This window comes from Macrotis lagotis, chromosome 2 (genome assembly GCF_037893015.1).
Source record: "Macrotis lagotis isolate mMagLag1 chromosome 2, bilby.v1.9.chrom.fasta, whole genome shotgun sequence".
Lineage (NCBI taxonomy): Eukaryota > Metazoa > Chordata > Mammalia > Peramelemorphia > Peramelidae > Macrotis > Macrotis lagotis.
The window spans coordinates 256,317,071-256,343,264 of record NC_133659.1 but is presented as its reverse complement, the minus strand read 5'-3'; the positions used below and the strand labels follow the sequence as shown (position 1 = coordinate 256,343,264).

General features: G+C 37.9%; 1 protein-coding gene across 4 annotated transcripts in view; it reads left to right on the top strand.

The window, feature by feature from the left end:
* Positions 1–2,929: 2,929 nt before the first annotated feature.
* SCN8A (sodium voltage-gated channel alpha subunit 8) overlaps positions 2,930–26,194 on the top strand; it is a 202,133-nt gene continuing 178,868 nt past the window's right edge. For 2 of the 4 annotated variants that reach the window (XM_074225893.1, XM_074225894.1), the window contains exon 1: positions 2,930–3,034. The gene's annotated coding sequence lies outside the window, so the exon portion shown is untranslated. The remainder of the gene's footprint in view (positions 3,035–26,194) is intronic. The other 2 variants (XR_012476117.1, XM_074225891.1) reach the window with 1 other exon arrangement.

The window sequence follows — 26,194 nt, the reverse complement described above, 5'->3', positions numbered from 1 at the left end:
ACATATGGAAGTTCAAAATTAGGTGGGTTTATAGTGAGAGTTTAATGAGATCTGTGTTGCAGACCCGCAACCCATCCATGGCAGCTCATTTTATGAGATTCATTCTGCAACTTCCAAAATGAAAATTAGGGAGAGGTTTATTACTTAGTCGCTAAGCCCATAGAATAGCACTTGTCATAGTTGTCATATCTTGCCATTGTTGCCAAAGCTTGCCAAAAGATAAAAGGGAAGAGACAAAGAGAATGACTAGGAGGCAGTGAGGTAGGATAGGATTTTCCCAAAGGTACCTGCACAACGGCTGCTACCAGAGGCACTAAGGTACTAAACTGAAGGGCCATTCTCTAGATAGTATCAACCTTGTTCGAGGATGGGAAGGTTTAGGGTGCTCTGTTGTCCTAGGAGTGATTGGGTTGGAAACTAGCCCCTAGACTAGCTTTTGAAGGAGTGTGGTATGCAATTTATCGATGCAATTCATCTTATGACACTCCCATTGGTTAATAGCATACTTTCTTGGGATCATGCCTTGGTCCTCCATTTATGAGAGGACTGAAACATACGGTTCTGGGAAGATAAGAAATTGGTCTTGTCTACCTTTATGCCAGGGGTTTTTTGTCCACTTGTCAAAATTTTATCTCCTCTTTAATCTGGAATTTTATTCTTTGACTTTCCAAATGTTCGGGACCACAGGGGAACTTGGCATTATGTGGCGTTTTGGTACCATTATGGAACATTTTGGTCAGTCATTTGACTTGAGAGAAGGATTCTCTTTGAGAACGAAGGATGAACAACATAACTTTTAAATAAGTCTACTAATAGAATGTAAATTTCTTGATGGCACTTGGGATTGCTTCGTTTATATTTCCACACATTTGGCTTCTAGCAAGGTGGGTGATTACTAGGTAAAAGTGCAATGAATCAACGAAAACTTTTATTTGAACTTATTCCTTGTCCGGCACTGTGCTAATAAACCCTTGAGGATACAAATACAAAGATGAGATAGTCAGTTCCTGCCCTTAAAAAGTTTATGTTCTAATTAAGACTACACTTTCTGCGTAGTGCAGAGGGCCGGGATTACACTGTCTACAAGGAGAAAAATAGCAAGGGTTTTCCTAGGTCCAGCACTTCCGCCAGGCAATGGAAATATGGAGTTAACTGTGGATGATTTCCTTAGTTGGCTCCTAACATATGCTTGTTGAAATGAATGAATGATTTAAAAGGGAAAAGAAAAAAAAATACCGCTCTTTTACTCCTTCCCCACTTAAATCAGGACGGTAAAGTTGAATATACCTCCCCTGGAAGGATGAGGTCTCTGAGTCTCCTGAGTACCATTTGATTATTCAACTTTAAATTATCCAGGTCTTGAACCCAAAACAAAACAAAACACGCTCTCAAACCCGTAGGTTTGAGTGTTGGGTGGGGCGCTGGGAATGGAGAAGAAAAAGGTTTCTGGGGGTTTTGGGGGTATTATGTGGAGTTTCCTAACCCAGATAGCTGCGAACCAGTGTATTCTGGGGTAGGGGATGGGGAGGGGAGAGAGAAAAGTTTTTTGGTTCAGGTTGGATAACTGAGAGCGAGTGAGGGGTCAGCGCGGAAAGAAAGTTTTTGTATTCTCTGGAGTTGCCTAAACTGGATAACCAAGAGCGAGTAGGTGTGTTGGGGGTGGGGGTGGAGAAGGAAAGTCTTGGTTTATGTGGGGTTCATGCCCGGATAACTGAAAGCGACTGTGCGTGTATGTGGGAATAGGGGTGGGAAGGATAGTTTGTAGATTTTCCTGCTTTGACAACCTAGAGTGAGTGTGTGGGGGATGGAGTGGGGAAGAGGAAAATTTGTGGATTCTGTGGGTTCCTGCCCAGATAACCAGGAGAGAGATTGTCTGGTGGGATCCGGCCTGGGTGGGCCTTCAGGTGGGAGGGGAGGGGAGGTGGGGAGACCGCAGGCGTGTGTCTCTCGTGCTCATTCTCTGGTTCTCTTTCTCCATGTCTCTATCAGTCTCTGTCTTTCCGACCCTAATTCTCTGTCTCCCCTCTGTCTCTGCTTCTATCTGACTATCCGTATGTCTCTCCCTTTCGGTCTCTAGCCGTCGTTTTTGTCTGACTCTCTCACCGTCTTTCTCTTGTCTCTGTCTCCCACCGTTTCCCTCCTTTGTCTCTTGTCTCAGCGTTTACCTTCATCTCTTTACCTTCATCTCTCTTTCACGGTCTCTTTGATTTTGTCTTTCATTGTCTCTCCTTGTCTTTTCTTCAATCTCTGTCTTCTCTATCTCTGTCTCTGTCTCTCCCAGTCTCTATCGCTTCTCTGTCTCCTCTCCGTTTCTCATTGTCTCTTCCTGACTCTGTCTCTGTCTCGTCTGTCTGTCTCTACCTCTGTCTCCCTTACTATTCTGTCTCTGGCTCCTCTGTCTCTCTCCCTGTCTCTCATTCTGTCTCCCCCCCCCCCCCCGCCCCCCGGCTCGCCATCTGTCCCTTATCTCTCATCGTCTCTCTCTTCTCTGTCTCTCCCTATCTCTATCATCTCTTCTGTCTCTCAGTGTCGCTAATGGTCTCTCTCTGTGTGTCTCTGTCTCTGTCTTTGTCTCGCTCTCTCTGTCTCTTTCTCTCTCTGTCTCTCTGCCTGTCTCTGTCTCTTTGTCTCTCTCTGCCTGTCTCTGTCTCTCTCTCTCCCTCTGTCTCTGTCTCTGTGTCTCTCTCTGCCTGTCTCTGTCTCTCTGTCTCTCTTTCTCTGTCTCTCTGTCTCTGTCTCTGTCTCTCTCTGTCTCTGTCTCTCTGTCTGTCTCCGTCTCTGTCTCCCCCGTGCCCCCCAGCCCGCGCTCGCTCCCGTGGGGGGGGGGGCGGTGCCGCGCGCGGCGGCCCGAGTCATCAATTATGCAAGGGCTCGGGCGGCGGCGCGGGGAGCGGCGCGGGGGGCGGGCGCGCGGAGCGCTCCAAGATGGCGCTCACCGCAGTCCCGCCCGCCGCAGCCTCGGCTCCTCCGCAGTCCGGCCGCGCCTCCCGGGCCCCGCGCTAGGGCCGCCGCAGCCTCCCTCGCAGCCGTGGCCGTAAGTGTCCCCTCGCCGGGCCCCGGGCGCCCCCCGCGCCCCCGCGCCCCCGGCCCGGCCGCCCCGTCTGGGGCTTTGCCGCAGAGTGCGCGGAGAGGCTCCGGGCCGGGCCGCCGCCGCCCCCTGCGGGGCTGCCCCGGGGGCCCCGGGACCCCCCCCCCCGCCGCCCTCCATCCCGGGGAGCCCCGGGGGCGGGCGCGGGGCTCGGGGCCCTTCGGGGCAGCCCCCTCCCGGGTGGCCCGCGCCAGCCTCCCCCCCCTCCCCTCCCGGCCCGGGGCCCCTTCTGTCCCCCTCCCCTCCCCCCGGGGCCCAGGCTCTCTCGAGGCCGGGGAGCCGGGACGGGCCTTCGGAGCCCGCCTTCCCCCGCCCGCGGGGCCCGGGCGCCCGCATCGGGGCGCACCTCAGCTCAGCGTGCCCCCGCCCGATGCAGCGCCGGCCCCGGCCCCGCCGGCCCCGGCCTCGCTGGCCCCGCCGTCCCCGGCCCCGGCCCCGCTGGCCCCGTCGGCCCGGTCCGGCTGGCCCCGCCGGCCTCGGCCCCACCGGCCCCGCCGTCCCCGCCGGCCCCGGCCCCGCCATCCTCGCCGGCCCCGGCCCCGCTGGCCCCGCCGGCCCCGCCGGCCCCGGCCCCGGCCCCGGCCCCGCCGCTGCAGCGCCGCGCGCTGTCCGGGCTCTGGGCCCTCCCCGGGGGCTTCTCCGCGCCTCCCTCCTGCACCCTTCCTCCCCGCCCCCCACTCCCGGGACTGCAAGGCCTCCGCATTCCCCCTGGAGCTCGGCCTCATCCCTCCGGCCCCGGCGCAGCCACCAGTGGAGACCTGGCGCCGAACTTTGTGGGGGCTAAGGCGAGGCTGCCAGACCCCTCCAGATGGCCTCCACTTCCAGATGGCAAGGGCATTGACGTTCAGCTTGATCCGGAGAATCCTCTCCTCCTGTCCCCATCCGGCTACCCCACCCAGCACCACCCACCTTTGGTGGTCTCTCCTCCCTCCCTCCGTCCCCTTAGCTCGCACTTGGTGGGAAGCGGGCTGGGGACACCGCACGAGCCGCGGGAGGCTCTACGGCTTGGGGCCGGTCCCCGTACAATGTGTCATCAGTTTTGTGGGGAAGGGAGGAACTTTGCAATTGTACCCGACAGATTCGGATGTGGGGAGCTGGTAGTAAGCTGCGGATTTTGTCTTAAAGTGGGAAACCGCTGCCCATCCCAGGGTGGACATCAGGAGAATCCGAGGTGGAAATGGGAAGTAGGCTTAAGGATTAAGGTCAGAAGAGAGTCCTTTTCATAAATGTTTTCTGAAATTTCAATGTTGAGGAGGTCCCCTGGAGAGGGAGCTTCAGAGGTCTTTGAGCTTCCCAAGGTAGGTTTCGGGTGTGGTGGATTTTCCAACATTTATTTAAGTACTGTACCCTAAGTATCGGCAGAAAGGGAGGATTTCTTTCCACCTCACCCTCTTAAAAAAAATTTGATGTGTAATGCAAGTGGTTGGGATGATTTGACTTCCTGGTGGGATTCCTAAAGGCAGAGAGAGGCTCAGGGAAGTGGAGCTTAGAATGCTGAGAGCTTTGTACAGTAGCACATTGTCTGTAACCTGGTTCTGGAAACACTGCAGCATTTTTTTCATGGGAACTCATGACCCATAAGGCCTGCACTTCTCGCTGAAAGAGGATTTGATTGCTAGGGGGATGGTTTGGTGTCCAGCAAGCATTTTCTGTCCTAGAAATCAAGGCTATCCTTGGAGAGGGCCTGTCCTCTGGATCTCTGATTCAGGGTATGTGCATAGAAAACTCTTTCTTAAGAGGGCCCTCTCTCTTTCTTAAGAGGGGTGGTGAAGAGGATTGGGAAGCAGACCTATGGGTTTTTGTGCAAAGACACAATGCCTGACAGACAAGTCGGTTTTTTTTTTAATTTCTGGCATGTGATCCCCAAGGTTGTTTGTTTTTTGTTTTTTGTTTTTTTTGCTGACTCTAAACAAAATTTTTGGGAGATTTTATTTTGTGATCGTAAATAGATTTAGGACCTTGAGAAGTCATAGGGTCCAATTTCCTCATTTTCACATGAGGAGATGAGTACAGAAAGGTTAAGTGGATCACATAGCTAGTTAAATGTGTGAAATCAGATTTGAACCGTGGTCTCCCCCATCTAGTATCTTATCTGTTTTGCCACAAAACCTCCTTAAGAAAGGATCATATGATCCTTGCTCTACATCTGGAAGGAACATCAGAAGCTATGTAGTTTAATCTTCTCATTTTAGAGTTGAAGTAATTGAGGTCCAGGAGGACCAGTGACTTGCCCAAGGTCATACAGGTTCTGTGTAAGTGGCAAGATTTGAACTCTTTTAATTCCAGTCAGAGTGCTTTTTATGGCCAAAGTTTTTATTCTGCTTGTTAATGCAGAATAAAGTGAAACATATTTCATCTATTCATTTTCATTCAAACATCTGCATTTTCCTACCTTTTGATACCTTGTGGGGATAATTAGACATTTTTCTTAGTGACCCAGTCTGGGACCTCAGTTCTCCAGATTTGATAGGGTTAATGCTATGGTGCTGAAAGGGACAGTTCCCTCAGAGCATAGAATGAATGAACTGAACTGTTGGAGAAAATGGTTTAGGCTTTTCTTTTCCTTTTCTTTTTTCATTTAGGTGACTTCTTTGTGGATGTTTGAGTAGTGCTTTGTTATTCTTTGAAGTTTAAAGATCATTAGACTTCTAATACCTTACTTTATTATTCCTGTGTTGTGTTTCATTTTGGTCAGCCCTCTTGGAAACAATGTTTACAAACCATTACACAGCCAGGTGGAAATTATATCGTGACATTATGCTGACTGAATAATTTCAATATGTTTTATCATTTAAAATGACTAGCAGCTCTTACATTATGAAAATTAGGTATCTGTCTACCCAGTACTGGGTATTGGGAAGTTGGTAAAGTGAACTAAACCAGAAGAGACTCAGTTGATTGATTAGAACCGTGAACCAAGAAAGGTAAAGCAGAAGTACAACAGTGATCATACCATTAATAAAACTGTCAAGAAATTTATTTTAGAATTGTAGAAACTTCGAGTGAAAACTTTGGGGGGGGCTCTGTTTTTACATTTGTAAAACTGAAGAGGTTAGATTAAAAGACCTCTAATTTTCCTTCCATCTCTGATTTATTGTCCAATATCCCAAATCATTTATAAAAATCCAACCTCACTCACTACAGGAATATCTTTTATATTATTTTTCATTACTTCTAATGGTGAAGACTTACTTGCTCACTACTTAAAAAGTTTCATTTCCACATAGCTTGAATATTTTAAAAAAGCATATGAGGATGAACTTGTAACTTATGCAAGCCTACAAAATGACATTTAACGATATATGGGTTGGGGCTATATTGATGAAAATATCCAGAAATTACCAAGTCATCCCTTACTATTCTTATGCTACTTTTTGTGAAAAGGCTGAAAAATCTTTGTTTTATAGGAATTGTAAAAAGCAATGCCTGCTTGAGAGGAGCACAAGAATAGAACCATTCCCAGTTGAAGCAAGAAAAACATTCAATGTCCTCTTTAACGTGTTAATATTATGTAACAAGTGCTGGAAGGCAAGTGCATGGATTAGTGAATAATTTCTATAGCAGTAAGTAATTCATAAATATTTTTTAAATTGAATTGTACCTGGTAAGGGAAATAAACCTACACTTTATAGAACATATTCAAAAGGTACAGAGTTTATCTAGATCAAGACATCATAGGAGAGATGGAAAGAAAGAAGAGTGACTTTTTATTAACCCCCTTTTTGAAAGATACATACAGATATAGAAATATATGTGTATGTATATTTATGGAATTGCTTTATTACAGATTAAACCTTTTTTTTTTAGATTTTGCAAGGCAATGGGGTTAAGTGGCTTGCCCAAGGCCACATGGCTAGGTAATTATTAAGTGTTTGAGGTAGGATTTGAACCCAGGTACTCCTGACTCCAAGGACAGATTAAATCTTGATAGTATTGGATGTTTTTATAGTATTGAATTCCAGGGTCAGGAAAGTCTCTTGTTTTAAATTTAATAATTTATCAAATGGAGTAAAGAAATCTTTCTTTTATCAGTTAATGAATAAGCATTTATTGAGCACCTATTATGTGAATTGCCCTACAAGTACTTTAGAAAATTTCTAATTCAAGAATTAATTTGGAAGATACTAAGATCATTCTATGTCCAGTTTCCTAGATCTTCTAATCGGTTTCATTCAATTTGATATTATCCTTAACAGGTGATATTTATTTAAATATTTATATAGTGGTAACTTAGCACCCCAAGAATGACATTTGTGGAAGAAGCAAATGCTTACTTCAGAGAAACAATAAGAGAGTGATATTCTCCAAATAAGTCCTTATAGTCATTCATTTGAGATAAAGAATACAAGCTAAACATAGAACCAGGAAATTTGAGAATGAGAGAGTATAGAGTACTTGCCACAAGTCAGTAAAATGATATTTTAGAAATATATTTTTTAAAAACCCTTGATTTAATAATACCATTAGTCACTTGGGGTCTTAATTTTTGAGTTTTCTTTCCCCTCCTCTTATACTGTCTTCCATTGCAGCTCAGCTATTTGAAATTTCTCTTTCCTTTTCTCTTCCTAGTCTTTCCTTTCTTTCCATAATAAGCTACTCAGATATATTTTCTACATGAGGTTAGAGAGAGACAATCTAGAAATACAGTGTAGAGGGTCAGTAGATTAGGTAGACTAGAGTGTTAAGGGTATCTTACATGTATCATTAGAAATAAGAAGGGGATCTAGTTGGAAAATTATTCTAGCTTGCTTTGTGTGCATGCTTTATATGGGTATGAATAATTATCTGAATTTTGTACATAAAGACACACACACACACACACACACACACACACATATATATATATATATATATATATATATATATATATATATATATATATATACTTAGTGAAATTTTGTAGACTAAAAAATAAGGAATTAGACTTAATTTTCTGTTGTAGTATATAATATTAATAGTCCAGATAACCTGATGAATATTGCTGGTTAAAAAGGGAAGGTTTTATTAAATCATTCTTTTACTGATCAATGTCAAGCTTTAGGGCCAATCTAATTACCAAGTAATCCCTTGGGGGATTCTTATTCCCCCAAAAAACATCACAGGAGAACAGTTTACCCACTGGCACTCATCAACTGGCAGGCAGGATCTGGAGGCTGTGGAGTAGTAAGTACCAAAGAATAAGGTTCACCTTAATAATTACTTGAGATAAAAGTCAGTGTTCAAAATCTGAATTGTAGTGAAAATCTATAAATACCCCAGGTTACTCTTGGATTCACCAGAATTCTTGGTATGTTTTTTTGTGTATTCTTTTAACTTTACTGTTAGAGGGGGTCTGCACAAGTGGTTAGATAACCATCTGCATGTGGCAAAGGTGTCTTAGGTGTTGAAAGTTTTGTGAATAATTTTGATCTAATCCAAAATAATTATTCTAGTTTGTTAACAGATATTTTCATGTGAAGGTGGCATTCAAGTAAGTTATAGGGTTAGATGGTAGAGGATAAAAGAAGAAGAAGGTTTTTTTAAAGGAGGGAAGTTTAAAGTTTGAGGAGGTTAAAAGGAAAAGCAGTAGTAACAAACCAGAAGGAGACAGTGGAAAAGGAATAGATTTGTTTTCCTCTCCTAGTCAGGACTGACCTCAGGTCTCTTCCATTTTAGTTTCTACCTGTACCACTTGAAATTTGTTCCTGGGATAATTAGTACATCCAAGTGTTCATGCATGACCTTGCCATAAATACAGTAGAGTGGACTATCCTTTATGACAGTCCTTTCACACACGAAGAGCTGTAAGCAGTGCAGGACCTAGTGGGAATTTGATTTCAGTTAGAAAGATTTCAGATCATCAGATCTATGTTCAGATTCTGATTCTACCACTTACTACTTTTGTGACCTTGAGTGAGTTTCTAAATCTTTCTGGACCTCAGCTTTCTGATTTGTAAAATGAAGGGACAGAATTAGATAACCTAAGGTGCTTTCTAGCTCCAAATTTACGATATACTTAAAATTCTGAGTCTATTTTCTTCTTTTTAAAAATCTGGATAATAATAGTACCCACCTCATAGCACTGTTATAGGGATCAAATGAGATCATGCAAATAAAGTGCTTTGCCAACATTTAAATGGCATATAGATGTAAATTGTTATTGTTGTGATTGTGTGAAATGTAGCCAAAACAATTTTAGGATGAGTATAAGAATCAGGGCAGGGTAGGAGTAGAATGATCAAGTACCATTGACCAATTACTATATAGTGATGTGTTGAATTGAATTGAATAGGATGTCATCACTGCAGGGAGGTTGAGTAGTGGAAGCGTCTTTGAGAGTTATAGGCTGGGGGAAAAAGAAATAATGGGCTATAGAAGGGCCACAAATGGATGAGCCTAAGTCTTTTGCCAGTTAAACTTACATGACAGGTTTCACTCAAAATTCTGCCCAGCCAGTTACTTCTAGCTAAATGACACCAGAGGTCAGGAACTCATTATCTAACTTATGATTTCTTTTTGCATTTTTACCTTATCTTTTTATTCCTCTCTGACATTATCAGATAATTAACATTTTTATTAGAAAGTGAATGGAAGTGAAATAATGAAATTAAAATTATTAATTTTAGTTTTTATAAGAACTTATTAACTAAGGGAAGTACTTCAATCACTGTATCATCTCAAATGATATATCATTTGTATTTCATTTTTAACTGACTAAATTTCACCTTGGTATCATCTTTCCCTCCTCACTCTTGTCCACCCATATAACCAACCATTTGCCAAGCCCTGTTGTTCCTACTTTTACAATATATTCCTTGGTCTCCCTCTCTCTTCTCATGCTACTCCTATTTCCTCACCAGGTAAGGCCTTCATTAATTCTCACCTGTACTGCTCAATGACTTTTTAATTGGCTTCCCCTACCTCAAGTCTCTTTTCATTCCATTCTCTTCTCCAATCTCTTCACTGCCAAAGTGATTTGCCTACAACATAATTCTGACCATTTCCTCATCCCTACCCCACCCTAACCTTTTTGGTAAATTAATATAATTCAGTTACACTTTTTTGCCTACAGTGTTAAATATAAAGTCTTCTATTTGATGAAGTTCTTCATAACCTGTCTTCTTCTTACCCTTCCAATCTTCTTATACTTTGCCCCCCCCCCAAAACTCTATGAACCTGCCTATTGTCCTCCTTGATGGTCCTTAAACATACTATTTCATCTCCTATTGTTTGCCTTTTTTCTGTCTTATAGATGAAGAAATCAAGTTTAGGAAAAGATTAAGGAATTGTTTTTAAGATCCCACAATTAATGGGTGGGACCCAGAATTCTAATTCAGGTCATCAGACTCAGCCTAACCCATGATGCTGCCTATTGGAAAGGACTGCTCAGAGTTGGAGCTCTGTCAGAGCATTGGTATCTAAAAACTGGGATGCAAGCACTTTAATGAACAAATTCCATATAAGCAATAAGCACTTAATTTTGAAAGTATGATACAACTGACTTCTTGTTTCAGGAGGAATTTGTCCTCAATTAATGCAACACTTTAGTGCTCCTTTGTTAGGAAGCTGAATTAAAACAAACCTTTAAAATGAAAACTGATTGATTCCTTGTTGTTTTAGAGGGAAGGAGAGCATATTGCAAGTGAGATTAATACAGTTTTCCCAAAAGACATAATATCCAGAAATCTCATTTTCCCTAGAACTTTGAATTGGAGCAGAGAGGTTTTAGTGATGAGGAAAGGAATGAAAATTATCTTTTAGGAAAGCTTTTTCTTCCTTATTTTATATGTACTGTTTAAGAAAATAAAAATTGAGTCTTTGAGGCTAGAGTTGTGGAAGTATACAGAAAGAACTGTGTATTTTCCTTTGATCTAAGGTGAACATTCTTTTAGGGCTGCATTTTTTTTTTCCCTTTTTACCCCCAGTGTGTAGCAGAGTACCCAACATATCACAGATGTTTAATAAGTTCTTATTGAGTAATCTTCCAGAAAGATTCTTGAAGGAGGTGAGATTAATGTAAATTTTGAAGGTTGGGGATGGCATTACTCTGGCTGATGGGACATTGTGCTAAAACTAGGGGAAAATTGTAAAAAGGCTTAGTTGGAGGATATTGGAGACAAAAGGAACTAAAAGCAGAAATGGGCATAGAGGAAGTGTGAAACAGGAAAGGAAGCACTGAGTAGGAGGGAAGAGAAGGAAAGGGAATAAACATTTAAATTCTACCAATGTACTGTTTTTTGTTTTTAAAAATATTATTTTACTTGATACTCACAACCCTGGGAGGTAAGAGCTATTATTATATAAAATGGGGATACCCATTTTACAGTTGAGGAAACTGAGACAGCGGTTAAGGAACTTCCCCAAGGTAATACAACTTCCAAGTATCTGAGGCTGGATTTCCACTCAGGTCTTCCTGTCTCTAGCCTCAACAGTATATTAATTCAACACTAGCTGCCTCTTAGTAGGGGACTGGGCTTAGATTTAAGAGGTCAGTGTGGAGTACATGAAAATTAGGATGACCCTGAGATTAGTTCTTGATTTACTATTCATCAGTTATGGAACTTTACTTTCTCTGATTCTATTTTTCTTCATTTGTAAAATGGCTAATAATGATATCTGTGAGGCACCCTGGTAGTTCTGGTTATGGGGACAGGAAGACCAGATTTAAAGTAGTGTCTCAGACACCCAGAGCTGGGTGACCCCAGATAAGTCATTTGACCTTTTTAATCCTCAGTTTCCTCATCTGTAAAATAGGTATAATAATAGTACCTACCACAGAGGATTCTTTTGAGGATCAAATAAGATAATATGTAAAGTGCTTTTGAAATTCTAAAATACTATATAAGTACTATTATCAATATTATTATTATTTTCTTTGTCTAATTATATCTGAAAAGTATTTTATAAACTGGAAAAAGCCTTATATAAATGTAGGATGATAGGGATAAGGCTTCTGTCTGTGATTTATTTCATTTGCATCTCCTCTGCTCAGTCTTGCCCACATTGTCAGGGTGCATTAAAGTTGGTATTTGAACCCCAATCCTTCTAGTTATGAGACAGCTCTCCATCAACTATCATGCTGCCACTGCAAAGAAAATATAAAGTAGTATTTTCTTTATTTTTGATATATTTTAATCTCCTTTACTAGTTTTTTGAGAGCAAGTCCTATCTCTCTTATCTTTGTGTTTCCTTTAAAGCTAGGCACACTTAATAGGTATTGAATAAATAAATGTGAGATGAATGGACAGGAAAATGATGAGCTTCATGCAGTTTTTGTAGTCAAAAGACTTTTTCCCCCAGAAGTCTTATGAAACTCAAGGGACTAGAATTCAAGTTCCACGTAGCAAATTTAAAAAATACCCTCCGAAGTCACAAATTGTAAGATTTAGCGCCAGCACCTTAGAGAACATATTAGAGGTCATTGGAAGCAATAAAGTTAAAAGATCACTCATGGAGTCATAGGACTTGGATTCAAATCCTACCTCTGACATTCCTTGTGTGATGGTGGACAAGTTGCTTAATTTTCCTGGGGTTCCCCTGGCCCTTTCATCTATAAAATGAGAGACCTAGACAAGAAAAGTTTCTTCTCTTTCACTATGATCCTCTTATCTATTTTCTCTGGGATATTCTACAAGGGAGAAAAATGGAGACCCAAAGAGGGTGAAGTCACACAGATTCCATTTCTACAGAGCTGAGATTCAAACTTCATATAGATGTCTTGAGAGCCACATTCAACCCTTTTTCACTTCCCCTTTATACATCTCCCCCCAACTTCCCAACTCAAACCCCCTACTCCCACCCTGTCTTAAAAACTTCTTGTTTCTTTTGGTTAATGATTAGCCTTAGGTTCTTAGGATGTTGCAGCTTGCATTCCATTGCTTTTTGGAATATATTACTTCATCTTACTCTACAAATTTCTCATAAATTTTTTTGCATTAAAATATGCTTATTCAAATTTCCCTTGATATTTGAAGATCTTTCTCCTGACCTTTTGCAAAATTTGTAATTTGTCACTAACATTGTTCAGTTTAACCACTATGTGTCTTAGAGTTTGAAGCACAGGTTTTGGTTTGTTTGTTTTCTGGAGTCTTTGTAGTCTATGGAGTCTTTCAAAAGCGTTTTATTGCTTGTATCCAGAAATTCCTGACAATTTATTGCATTATAATGCTCAGGTTTTCTGATATGACATATGTTCTTCTGGGAAACTGATCTTTATGTTAAATCCTTGCATCCTGTCTTTGGCTTCTGTAGAATTCGTGTGCTTTTTTGGTTTTTCCTACTAAATTTATTATTTTTGTTTTCTGAATCTGTTTGTCTCTTGATTCTTTTTTTAAGTTAAAAAAGTTTTATTGATGCCTTTTGTTTTTATATCACAAAGATTTCCAGATATGCCAACCCTTTCTTCTTCCCACCTCTTTGCTTATCTCAAAGAAAAACAATTAAGCAGAACCAAAGGACACAGCAACCACATTTGACAACTATGCAAGATTTGGCATCTTAAACCCCCATCTCACTATTGTGCATTTCCATTTTGTACAACTTGATTTGGAGGGTTGAATTTCAGATTTAGCACAGTAGTTTCAACTTTGCCCTGCGTGTTTGATTTCTCTTCTGAACTTTCTTTTGGTTTCTTCTGTTTCTGATACATTAAGCTCTTTTCTTCCTCCTTTTAAAAATCACTATCACTATCCCTTCCCAGCCCCATTTCTCAAAAGCCTTTCCCTATAATAAATAAGCATAGTAATATAATTCAGCACTCTTGTCTATCACCTCTCTTCCAAGAAATGAGAATCATCAGTTTTCTAGAGCTGGGTTTGGGTATTGTGTTTATCATAGCTTTCACAATTGTTTTCCTTTCATTGATATTGTTAAATCAATTGCTTTTTTGGTTCTGCTTACTTTATTCTTTATGTGTGTGTGTGTGTGTGTGTGTGTGTGTGTGTGTATACACAATCTTTTTAGGTTTGTCTTATTGCATGAATCCCTTTTATAATTTTGCAAGACAGTATAATATTCCACAGTGTTCATTTATGATAATTTATTTAACCATTGCCCAATTGAGTGGTCCCTATTTTATTCTAGTTATTTGTTCCAATAAAAAGTGCTACTATAATATATTGGGGACAGTTTGATTTTTATTCACTTTATTTTATTTGTGAAAGCATTTTTGCTTAATAATAATAATAATAATAATACTGGATAAAAGGTTTAATGACTTTTGGGGTGTATTCAAATGTTAGTTCCATATTGATTTCCAAAATGATTAGACAACTTTAACAGTATATTAGTGTCCCTGCCATCTTATAATCCCAACAGTTGTCATTTTTCTTTTTTTTTATCTTTGCTACTCTAATGGTTATGGGGTAGAACCTCAGTTATTTTAATTTTCATTTCCATTGTCATTGGTGATTTGGAATTTCTAAAAAAGATCTGACTATTGATAGCTTGATAACTTTCCTTTCCTTTTTCTTTTTTTGGTGAGGCAATGGGGTTAAGTGACTTGTCCAAGGTCATGTAGCTCATTGGTATCAAGTGTTTGAGGCTACAATTGAAATCAAGTCCTCCTGATTGCAGGGCCCTCATTTACTGCACTTCCTACCTGCCCCTTACCTTCCTTTTTTTTAAGAACTGCCTGATCTTGGCCTTCCTTCTCTACTCCTCACCCCTTCTCTATGACTTTTGGTAAATTTGAAATCTAACTCTATAAAGTAATCCTTTGTTACTTTGGTTGTTATGGCTAAAAACTAAAATGTCCAATAATTGAGGAATGACTAAATAAATTTTGGTATATGAATGGAATGTCAGAAGAACTGGAGAAATAAATAATTTCAAAAAAAGACATGGAAAGATTTAAATTGTACATAGTGAAGTGATCAGAAGAATAATTTAAACTATAGCATTAATATTATAAAAATTAATAATTTTGAGGACTTTTATTAATTGATGACGAACAAAATAAGTGAAACCAAGAGAACAACTTATACAATAACACAAGCATAGGGGCGGCTAGGTGGCACAGTGGATAGAGTACTGGCCCTGGAGTCAGGAGAACCTGAGTTCAAATCTGGCTTCAGACACTTAATAATTACCTAGCTGTGTGGCCTTGGGCAAGCCACTTAACCCCATTTGCCTTACAAAAAAACCCAAAATAAAACAATAACACAAGCATTGTAAAACAACTTTGAAAGGTGTACAGAGATTATTCCTGATTCCGTATGATAAAACATATTATCTATTAAAGAGATAGGACAGATTTAGAATATAGAATAGGGTATATATACACACATACATATACATATATGTATATATTTATTTGTATGCAGTTGTTGAAGGAATTTGTCTTGCTTCACTACAAATAATTGCTACAATACAATTGCTTTTCTTTTTTGTTCAGTGAAGTAGATGTGGGAAGAAGAGAAAATAGTTGGAGTTTTTTTAATAGAGAGTGAATCTGGCTATAGAAGTGAAATGTTGCATAAACTTTCAGATGAACTCACTATATTATATTTTACCTAACTGTTTTTCCATGTTGTAACAGCCTTTTCATGAAATGGAAGTAATATGTAAATGCTTATAGTGTAATATAAAAAACAGCATATCAACAAAACTTGAAAAAAAAGACTCTTGCCTATTCCTGTATATTGACATTTTGTCTGTTGGGGAATAGCTTATGCTTATGTATTTTTATCAGTTCCCTCTATTAGATATTAAACTTCCATCAGAGAAATTTGCTGTATATATATATATTATATATATATATATATATATAATATATACATATACATATATATATATATTACCAATTGACTGGCTCCCTTTGTATTGAATTGAATGAATGAATGAAATTTATTAAGCATTATTATGTACAAAAAGCACTGTGCTCAAAATTGGGGATGCAAATAGAAAAGTCAGTCTACTCACTAAGAGCTCACCTTCTAAAGAGGGAGAAAATTCTCATTTCAGTGGCCTAGTTTTTTGATTTTTATTGTTCACATCAAGTGTAGTGTGTTTGTTGAAAAAATAGTATGTGAAAAATATTTAAAATTCCATATACTACTTTCAAAACTTCCCTGCTTGTCTGTTTCTTTCTGAATTTCCTTGTACTCCAGTCTGTATATTTTCACTTAAATGCTTTAATGAGCTTTTCTTTCTTCACTTTTTTTTGGGGGGGCAGTGGGGTAGCAATATTAGCATTGAGCTTAATTACTTCTTTTCTTTTCTTTTTTCCCAATTACATGCAAAAAATAGTTTCATCATTCATCCTTTTGCAAATTTTTGAGTTCCACATTTTTCCACCATCCTCCCTTCCCTCCCCCCTTCCCATGATAGCAAGCTGATATAGGTTGTGCATATTCAATCATGTTTAACATATTTCCATATTAGTCATTTTGTGAAAGAAGAATTAGAACTAAGAGGGAAAAATCATGGAACTCTACAATTTCTAACAGTGTCACTATTTATAAGAAGGACCTGAGAAAGAGCTCTGAGATGCACAACCCCTAGAAAGTACTGGGAAGAAACTGCTGGCAGCTAGCAGAGAATTCTGTTCCCTGTTCATCATGAATATTGAGTAACCATTCCATCTTGATCCCCGTGTCTTCTTTGAGATCTTTGAGTGGCCTAACTCACACTCAGCCACCTTTGCTTAACTACTTCCTTTCTCATTTGTCTTCTTTGGTATTTGATGCTGACTTATTAGAATTGGTAGAAATTTCTTTTTAAAACATGATTTTATTGTCAGTGAAATTCTTTTGCTAAGAAAATGCAGTGCAGGAAATACTGTTTTATTACTTACTTTTGAGCTTGGCTGCTTCTGCCATTGGTGGTCAGGCACAGGTAAGTTAAGCCCTTCCTGCTGTTAGAGTACCTTTAAGTACCTGCCCTTAGGGCTCCTTTGTTTTACTTCTGGAACCCTTCATAGTCGCTCCTTTAACCTCATTTTCCAGTTTTATTGGATCTTCCTTTCTCTCCTGTACTCTGTGACCCAGACAAGCTGGCTCTTTTTCTGTTTCTCACAAGGACACTCTATCTCCTAACTCCATGACTTTGCACCTACTGTCCTGCCAGTCTAGAATGAACTGCACCTTCAGCTATGCCCTATAAGAATCCTTTTCTTCCTTCAGGACACAGGATACATGAAACCTTTCTGTATTCCTCACTGCTACTGAGTCCTTCCTTTTAAATACCTTTTTTAAAAAACTATTTGTATTTTTCCCTTTATATCTATTCTATATATTCTTAATTAGATCTTTGTTGCTTTTTTGTAAGTCAGTTCCTGGTAGATAGAAATTGTTTCATTTATTTTATTTGGATCCCCATTGTATTTGGATCTGAATTCCACATTGTTATTGTATATAAACTTGTATTTCCCATTGTTCCTCATGAAAGATATAATCAAGTTATAATTAATTGTATCAGACTTTAATACATCATTGCCCTATTTGGGCTTTTTTGGTTGGTTTGTGGGTCTTCTTAGAGGCTTAAAATAGACCTAGACTACAGCTTCCTTCCACATTCCCACCCTCTACAATTGACACAGCACTTTAAAGTTTGCAGGCACATTTGATCCTCACAATGATCTTGGGAGGCAAGAACTACAGATATCATTCCAAAATACAGTTGAAGAAACTGAGGTTCTGATTCATATTTGAACACAAGTCTTTCAGAATCCAGTTCATCATTCTCCTCTTAGTTGGCTACCACTCACACTGTACTGCCTAGATTCAGAAATCAAACAGACTCAAGAGATTATTCAAAATCTCCTTTCCCAAGTTAGGTATAATTTATTAACAGGACAGTAGTTTGGACTCTTAGTTCCAGTTTCTTTGGTTAGTTAATATCTTCTGTTTAGAGAGATTGCTTTAGATTTAGATTAAAGTGTTAATATAGTCAAAGTAAGTTGGATCCTAGGAAGTATAAAGTATACTCATTTATTTCCATAATATCTGTGTAGGAATTAATTCTCTTCTACTCTTCCACTACAGTTATTTTTTTTAAGCAAGTTTTTATTATGAACCTAATTTAACTCAATGGGGCAGCTAACAGCGGATAGAGCACCAGACCTGGAGTCAGGAAGCCTCATCTTCCTCACATACGTAGTTGTGTGAACCTGAGCAAGTCACTTAACCCTCATTACCTTAATTTCCTCATTTGTAAAATTGTCTGGAGAAGGAAATGACAAACCACTCCAGTATCTTTGCTAAGAAAACCCCAAATGGGGTTATGGATGAAGCAGATGAAATAACAACAGTTAGCATAAAACAAGATAAATATTTCCATATACAAGGAAAACAGAAAAGGGAAATTGCATTGAGAGTGATGTTCCACTTTGCATACCTTGCTTCTTCCTTCATAACAAATAAGTTATTGTCAGAGCTTCTTCACTAGCTTATGTTTCCTTCCAAGTATTCTGTTGTTATCTTCTGTTTCTAAAGAAAGTTTAAAGAATTAAGTGGAATTCTGCTTTTATTTTTCTCTTTGTTATCCCTCTGATTAGCTTCCCTCTTTCCTCTCCCCTCCTTATGTATACTCTAACAAATCAGATTTCCACATTGATCTTGTCCAAAAATATATTTTATTTCTGCACCTTGAGTTCATCTGTGTTCATGGCATGTTTCATCACTGATCCTCAGAGACTAAGTTGGTCATTGCATTGAATAAAACTCTTAAGATTTTTTTTGTTTATTTTTCTTTCCAATATTATTGTTATATAAATTTTTCTGACTTTACTTTGTATCAGTTCATGTGGGGGTTTTTAGATTTGTCTGAATTGCTCCATTGGTCATTGCTTAAGGCATAATACATTACATCCATGCACCATAATTTGTTCAGTCATTCCCTAATTGAAGGGTTCTCAGTTAATTTCCAGTTCTTTGCTACCTCAAAAAAGAACTATTATAAGCATGAGACATTTTCCTTTGATTGCATTGAGATGTAGAACTAGTAGGGAGAGCTCTGTATATCAAAGGATATGCACAGTCTTTTTGGGTCTTTTTTCAAATTACTTTCCAGAAAGACTAGACCAGTTCACAGCAATATTAGAAGTATATTAGTATTCCTGCTTTTTGGAAGTCCTTCCAACAATAGTTATTTTCCTTTGTTGTCATCGTTGTCACTCTTTTGGGTGTGAAGTGAAACAATTGTTTAGAATTGTTTTAAATTGCTTTTCTTTAATTATTAATTAATTGAAGCTTAAAATTTTTTTAATTTAATTTTTTTTAGTGTAATTGCTGGCTATGTACTTCATATCCCATGACAATTTATTGTGTAATGGCTCTAAGATGTTTGAATCAATTTCCAATATATCTTGTATATCAGAACTTTTTAAGAGAAATATGTTGTAATTCTTTTTCCCTCAGTACTTCTAAATTTTAACTGATTTTGTGCAGAAACATTTTAGATCTTCCATATATAATATAATCATATCCAAGTCTTCTCAATATATTCTTTCTAAGATCCCTGCATAATGATAGAGTTATTCATATAAGAATATTAACAATTTAATTTTGTTTAGTCTCTTATGATGTCATACTCATGTTTACCTTTTTTCCCCCCTTTTCTACCATGCTCTGAAATTCTTGTTTTTTCTTTTTTTCTTTTTTTGCAAGGCATTGGGGTTAAGTGGCTTGCCCTAGGCCACACAACTAAGTCTGTAAGGTTGGATTTGAACTCAGGTACTCCTGGCTCCAGGGCCTGTGCTCTATCCACTGCACCACCTAGCTGCCCCATGCTCTGCAATTCTTAAAAGTCCTCTATTTCATTAAAGGTCTATTTCCCCTCCACTACCTCCTTCTTTCCCCCCCCCATAGAATTATACTCAGTTTTATTAGGTGAGTTATTCTTGATTTTAATCCCAAATCTTTTGTCTTCTGGAATATCATATTCTCTTTTTCTTTATAGTTGTGACTGCTGTATTTTTTGTGATCCCAATTAGTTCGATATTATTTAAATTTTTTTCTTGCTACTTGCAGTATTTATTTCTTAGCTCTGGATTTGGGTAATAATATTTCTGAAAATTTTCATTTTAGAGTTTCTTTTAGAAAGAAACTTGTAAATTCTTTCAGTGTTTTTCTTTGCCCTGTGGCTCTAAAATATTTGACCAGCTCTTCTTTATAATATCTTGAAATATGATGCCTGGGTTCTTTTTTTGTGACTTTCAGACAGTTCAATGATTCTTTTTTTTTTAGGCCTTTGCAAGGCCAATGGGGGTTAAGTGGCTTGCCCAAAGCCATACAGCTAGGTAATTATTATTAAGTGTCTGAAACCAGATTTGAACCCAGGTACTCCTGACTCCAGGGCCAGTACTTTATCCACTACACCACCCAGCCCCCCACTGTGTCACCTAGCTGCCCCCAGTTCAGTGATTTTTAAATTATCTCTCTTTAATCTATTTTTCAGGTCAGTTGTTTTTCCAATGAGATAGTTTACATTTTCCTTGGAAAGACTTAACATGACCTGATGCTGAGTGAAGTGAGCAGAACCAGGACAACACTGTACACATTAAGAGAAACATTGTGTGATAATCAACTATGACAGACTTAACTCTTCTCAGCAATTCAATGAGCAAAGATAATTCTATATGACTTGTGATGGAGATTGCCATCCACATCCAGAGAAAACATTATTTAGTCTCAATGCAGACCAAAGTATGCTATTTTTACTTTTAAAAATAGTTTCTTCTTTTCTCATTTTTTGACTTTATCTTATTATTTTTTGATGCTTCATGGTTTAACCAACTCTAATTTTCAAGGAATTATTTTCTTCAGTGAATATCTCTTTTTTTTAACCATGCTATTAATTCTTTTCATTACTTTTTTTTTTTTTTGGCAAAGCTCTACTTTCTTTTCCCATTATTTCCTTTACCATTTTCATTTAGTTTTTAAAGTTCTGGAGTTCTTTTAAGCCTCCCCCCCCCCCCCCCCCCCAGGAATCCTTTGTTGGATTTGTGTCCAATCTGCATTTTTTCTTTGAAATTTTGCTTAGAGATGTTTTCAAGTCACTTTTTCTGAACTTTTAGCTTCTCTCTCACCAAAATAGCTTTTTGTGGTTGAGTTCTTTTTTGTTTGTTCATTCTTCTAACCTTTTTTATTTTGGAATTTATGTTAGTGCTAGGTTCTGCATGTTTTGGGTCAGCTGGAGTCCTCTTTCTTTTTTTCCTGCAGCTTTCACAGCTTAGGCAGACCTGTAAGCTTCTCAAGCCTCCACTGTGCTGTGATTTGGGGGAGGTCTTGTTCATTGTCCTCTTGGTCTGAGCTCTACAAGTTCTGTTGACTTGTGTGTGGTTTCAGTTTACTTGGTCTAGACTCATTTACTGTTAACCTTCTGGTATGTTATACTGTATTTTTTCAGAGCAGCCACTCTCCTTCCATCTGGGTCCCTTGCAGGCTAAAGGTTAGAACCAAGTCACTTCTCTGCCAGGATGCAGAGCTTCTAGCAGTTATTCATTGCACTTTATTTAAGAAGGCTCCATACTCATTCTCAGCTATTGCTCTCTGGCCTGGATCTGCAACTAGAAACTGGGAAATAGATGACAGATCTGCCAGATGGCCCTCATTGCTGCACCCTGTGCTGGTGCAGTTTCTCACAGTATCTCCTTCCACCCTTGGTACTTCCTGCCCTGATACTGTGTCTTAATCTCCTTTCAGTCTCTGGGTGCCGGAATGCTCCCTGCCTTTTGTCCTAGTGTCAAGAACCTTCTCTCCTTCCCTGAGCTGCCCTGGACTGTAAAAATGATTTACTGGGTCTTTTCTTTTTTTAGCTTTCCTGATCAGAAATTTGTTTGGCATTCTAGGTTGTGGAGAAGGTGTGCTGGGTTATTTTATACTTTTTGTAAATAGCCACCCATTCATTGTAAATATCCATTCATTTAGAGTTTCAGCTTTGTTGTATAATTAGGCTGTCATTTCTGATTAGGTTCTTTATTTTTTTTTTTTTTGCTGTGAATTCTGTCATTTGATTTTTTTTTTTACTTTTAAATCATATTTTTAATGGTTTGCATAGTTTAATAGTTGGTTTTATTTATCAATATAATGGTTACTTGTTTTCAATTTTTCTATCTCTGATTTTTCCTCAGTTTTATAGGTTTTTGCTTTAAATGAACTTGGTTATGTTTTTCTATCTTTCTTTTGTTTAGTTGCATTCCCAGTTCATTGATTTTTACTTTAATTTTTGGAAGGAAATATTTAGATGGATATAAATTTCTTCCTTGGATGTTTTGGCTTACATACCCAAAATTTTGGGAAGTTTTCTCATAATTTTCTTTGATGAAATTGTCTTCTTTAATTTGTTCTTTGACCTACCAGTTCTTTAGTATTAAATTATTTAGTCACTTTTAAACTTTGAAACCATTTTCACAGACCCATTATGGATTATAATTTTTATGGTCAGTAATAGGGTTATTTAATATTTTTTTGTTCTGCATTTTTTTTATTTTTGGTTTTTAGTTTTTGCAAGTTAAGTGATTTACTCAAGATCAGTCAGCTAGGCCAGAGTTGAACTCAAATCCTCCAGACTCCAGGGCAGGTGCTGTATATACTGCACCACCTAGCTGCCCTCTGTATTTGTTTATGAGAATTTTTTGCTTTATATATAGTCAGTTTTTATAACTGCCATGTACTACAAAGAAATATGTTTAATTCTTTCGGTTCCCATTTAATAACCATAAATATGTATATAACTTTTATAAAGTTCTACTCAGAGCCTTAACTTCTTTCTCACATATTTTTATTAGATTTATCTAGTCTGAATTGAAGTCCCCCACTATTATAGTTTTACCATAAAATTCTCCCCATAAATCATTTCCTTGCCATTTAGCTCATGTATATTAAGTATTGATATTAATTCATTCTCTTTTGTGATTTTTTTAAGTCTATTTTTTATCTTTTGTGCTTTTAAGCATGGCATAATTTTCCTGTTTATTTTTAACTATTTTTCCTATTGCTTTTTCTAAGATCATAATAGCTATTCTTGCTTTTTTTTGAGATTGCTTAAAGCAGAATAAATTTTGCTCAATCCCTTTATTTTAATATGTGTGAAATTTTTTCTTTCAAGTTTGTTTCTTGTTAACAATATATTGTTGGATTTTTCTTTCTAATTTATTTTATTCTCTTCATTTTGTGGATATATTCCTGTCATATTCGTGGTTATAGTGCTTAATTGTATATTTGTCTCTCTTATGCTCTAAAACTTTTTCCATTCTTATTTTTCTGTTCTTCATCCCCTCTAAGCCTTCTCTCCTACTTTTGTACATATGGAGTTCGAGAAAGAGAAAGAATCTGGCCAACACTAGTAACCCAAAGTTGAAGTGGTTTGTTTCTATTCTTTCAGCTAATTTTCTTCACCAAAGTCAGATCCTGATCTCTAGTTTTTATGCCATCTTTCTCTCTTTTGAATCCTTTTATGTTCTTCCTTCCAGACTTTCTGTATATAAAAGACCAGAAAATAAATGTGAAATTATTGATCTACTAGATATAACTTTCATTTTTGTGTCTGTTAAATTAAATGTTATATCAGCATTGTCTTGCTTGTCTATCTCCATCTGAACTTTGTTCGGTGTTTTTAAAAAAATACTTCATTGGTGTTCTTTACTTTACTTTTTGGCATTATTATCATTACCCTTCCCTTGATTCCACATAGCCTTTATACCCCTCCCTCTTTTCTAATTAAAAGCTTCCCTTGTGACAACAGCATAATCAAGCAAAACAAATTTCTGTATTAATGTATATGTCTGAAAATGTTTGGCTTATTTTGTACCACTCCCATGATATAATTAGACATTCTGCATTATCAGTCATTTGGAGTCATTATATGGATGAATTCCTGAAGTCTGTAGATTGTTTACCTTTACAGTTGTAGGGATTGTGTAAAATATTTTTTGCTGTTTGTTGTTCATCTTATTTAGTATTATTTCCTTCAAATATAATGTATCATAATTTGGCCATTACACTCTTGTTGAACACTTTGTTAAATTTTTTAATACAAGAAAAGAGTGGTTCCATAAATATTTTTATACAAATTAGTCCTTTTTATCACCTAATATCTTTTGTGTGTATGCCTTGTAGCACCACTGGATAAATTTTCAACATTACTTTCCAAAATGATTTGACTACTTCTCTCACTTGACCAATAGCATATTAGTGTGCCTGTCCTTCACAGCTCTTACAATAATTGTTATTTTTTTCCATTTTTGCTGATCAGGTAGATGTATCAGGGCCAAGAAATTTTTATTTCTTTAATGTTTTCCATTATATTTGGTCTTTATAAGTTCTTTATGAACTATATGAACCTATAAATATTATAAACATATATATGTGTATTTGCATATATGTGTGTAAAATTTTGCTTCTAAGATTAAGTGCATTCTTGATCTCAGGAAAGTAATAAATTAATGTTGTTTATATTGAATATATGCATATCTACATACTTATATTAAACTATATAAGCAAGTAAAGCTTTTAATCTCTTCTTAGTACCTTCATATTGTAAGTTTTCTAGCATTTATTAAACTTTACCCATGTGCTAGGTACTGAGGATACAAAGAAAGGCCAAAATTGTTCCCTGTTCTCAGACTAATGGTGTGTTAGTAGTTTATTTTCTTTTTGTCCTCCCCCCACCCCAAATCTAGGTTACCCATACCTAAACATAACATGTCCTGTGTATGACTCCACTTAAAACACCCTGATGAAACCTCTGGTTCTTCAATTAATACTATAACCCAAGGCTGTTTTCCTGATGAATGTTATATAATTGGTAAGCTAGCTGTCCTTGTCTCTTCCTTTTTACTTTTACTTGTAAAACCCATCTAACCATTTTTGCTAGTCTAACCATATTTATTCTGCTTACTCTAGTCATCATTGCCTAGCAGTTCTTTTTTTTAAGAAAGATTTTATTTTGAGTTTTACAGTTTTTCCCCCATTCTTGCTCCCCCCCTCACCCCTCACAGAAGACATTCTGTTAGTCTTTACATTGGTTCTGTGTTATACATTTATCTCAGTTGAATGTGATGACAGAGAAATCATATCCTTAAGGAAGAAAAATAAAGTATGAGATAGCAAAATTATATAATAAGATAACAGTTTTTTTTGTTTTGCTGATTTGAAGGTAATAGTCTTTGGTCTTTGTTCAAAGTCTATAATTCTTTCCCTGGATACAGATGGTATTCTCCATTGCAGATATCCCAATATTGTCTCTGATCTTTGCATTGGTGGAATGAGCAAGTCCATCAAGGTTGATCATTACCCCCAGGTTGCTGTTAGGGTGTACAGTGTTTCTCTGGTTCTGCTTATCTTGCTCAGCATCAATTCATGCAAATCCTTCCAGGCTTCCCTGAATTCCCATCCCTCCTGGTTTCTAATAGAACAATAGTGTTCCATGGCATACGTATACCATAGTTTGTTTAAACCATTCCCCAACTGAAGGACATTCACTTAATTTCCAATTTTTTGCCACCACAAACAGTTGCCTAGCAGTTCTAACCTAAGTCTCACTCCTTGCCCAATAAACCCATAGAAAGTTATCTCTTAAGTCACAGGATATAAAATAAACCCTCATAAATCCTCAACATTTCTATATATGACTAGCAAGATACAACAGAAAGAACTAGAAAGAGAAATCCCAGAGTAACTTCAGACAATATAAAATACTTGGGAGCCTACCTGCCAAGGCAGACTCAGAAACTTTTTGAAACCAATTACAAAACACTTCTCACACAAATAAAATCAGATTTAAATAACTGGTCAAATATCGACTACTCATGGATAGGCCAAGCTAATATAATAAAAATGATAATTCTACCTAAATTAAACTACTTCTTTAGTGCCCTACCAATCAAAATTCCAAAAAATTACTTTAATTAGTAAGAAAAAATTGTAACTAAATTCGTATGGAGAAATAAAAAGGCAAGAATTTCCAGGGATTTAATGAAAAAAGTGCAAAAGAAGATGTCTTAGCCCTGCCAGATCTAAAGCATCAGTCATCAAAACTGTCTGGTACTGGCTAAGAAATAGAGTGGTGGATCAGTGGAATAGACTAAATACAATAGCAGGAAATGTTTATAATAATCTGCTGTTTGATAAACCCAAAGAGTCCAGCTTTGGGGATAAAAACTCTCTTCGATAACAGCTGTTGGGA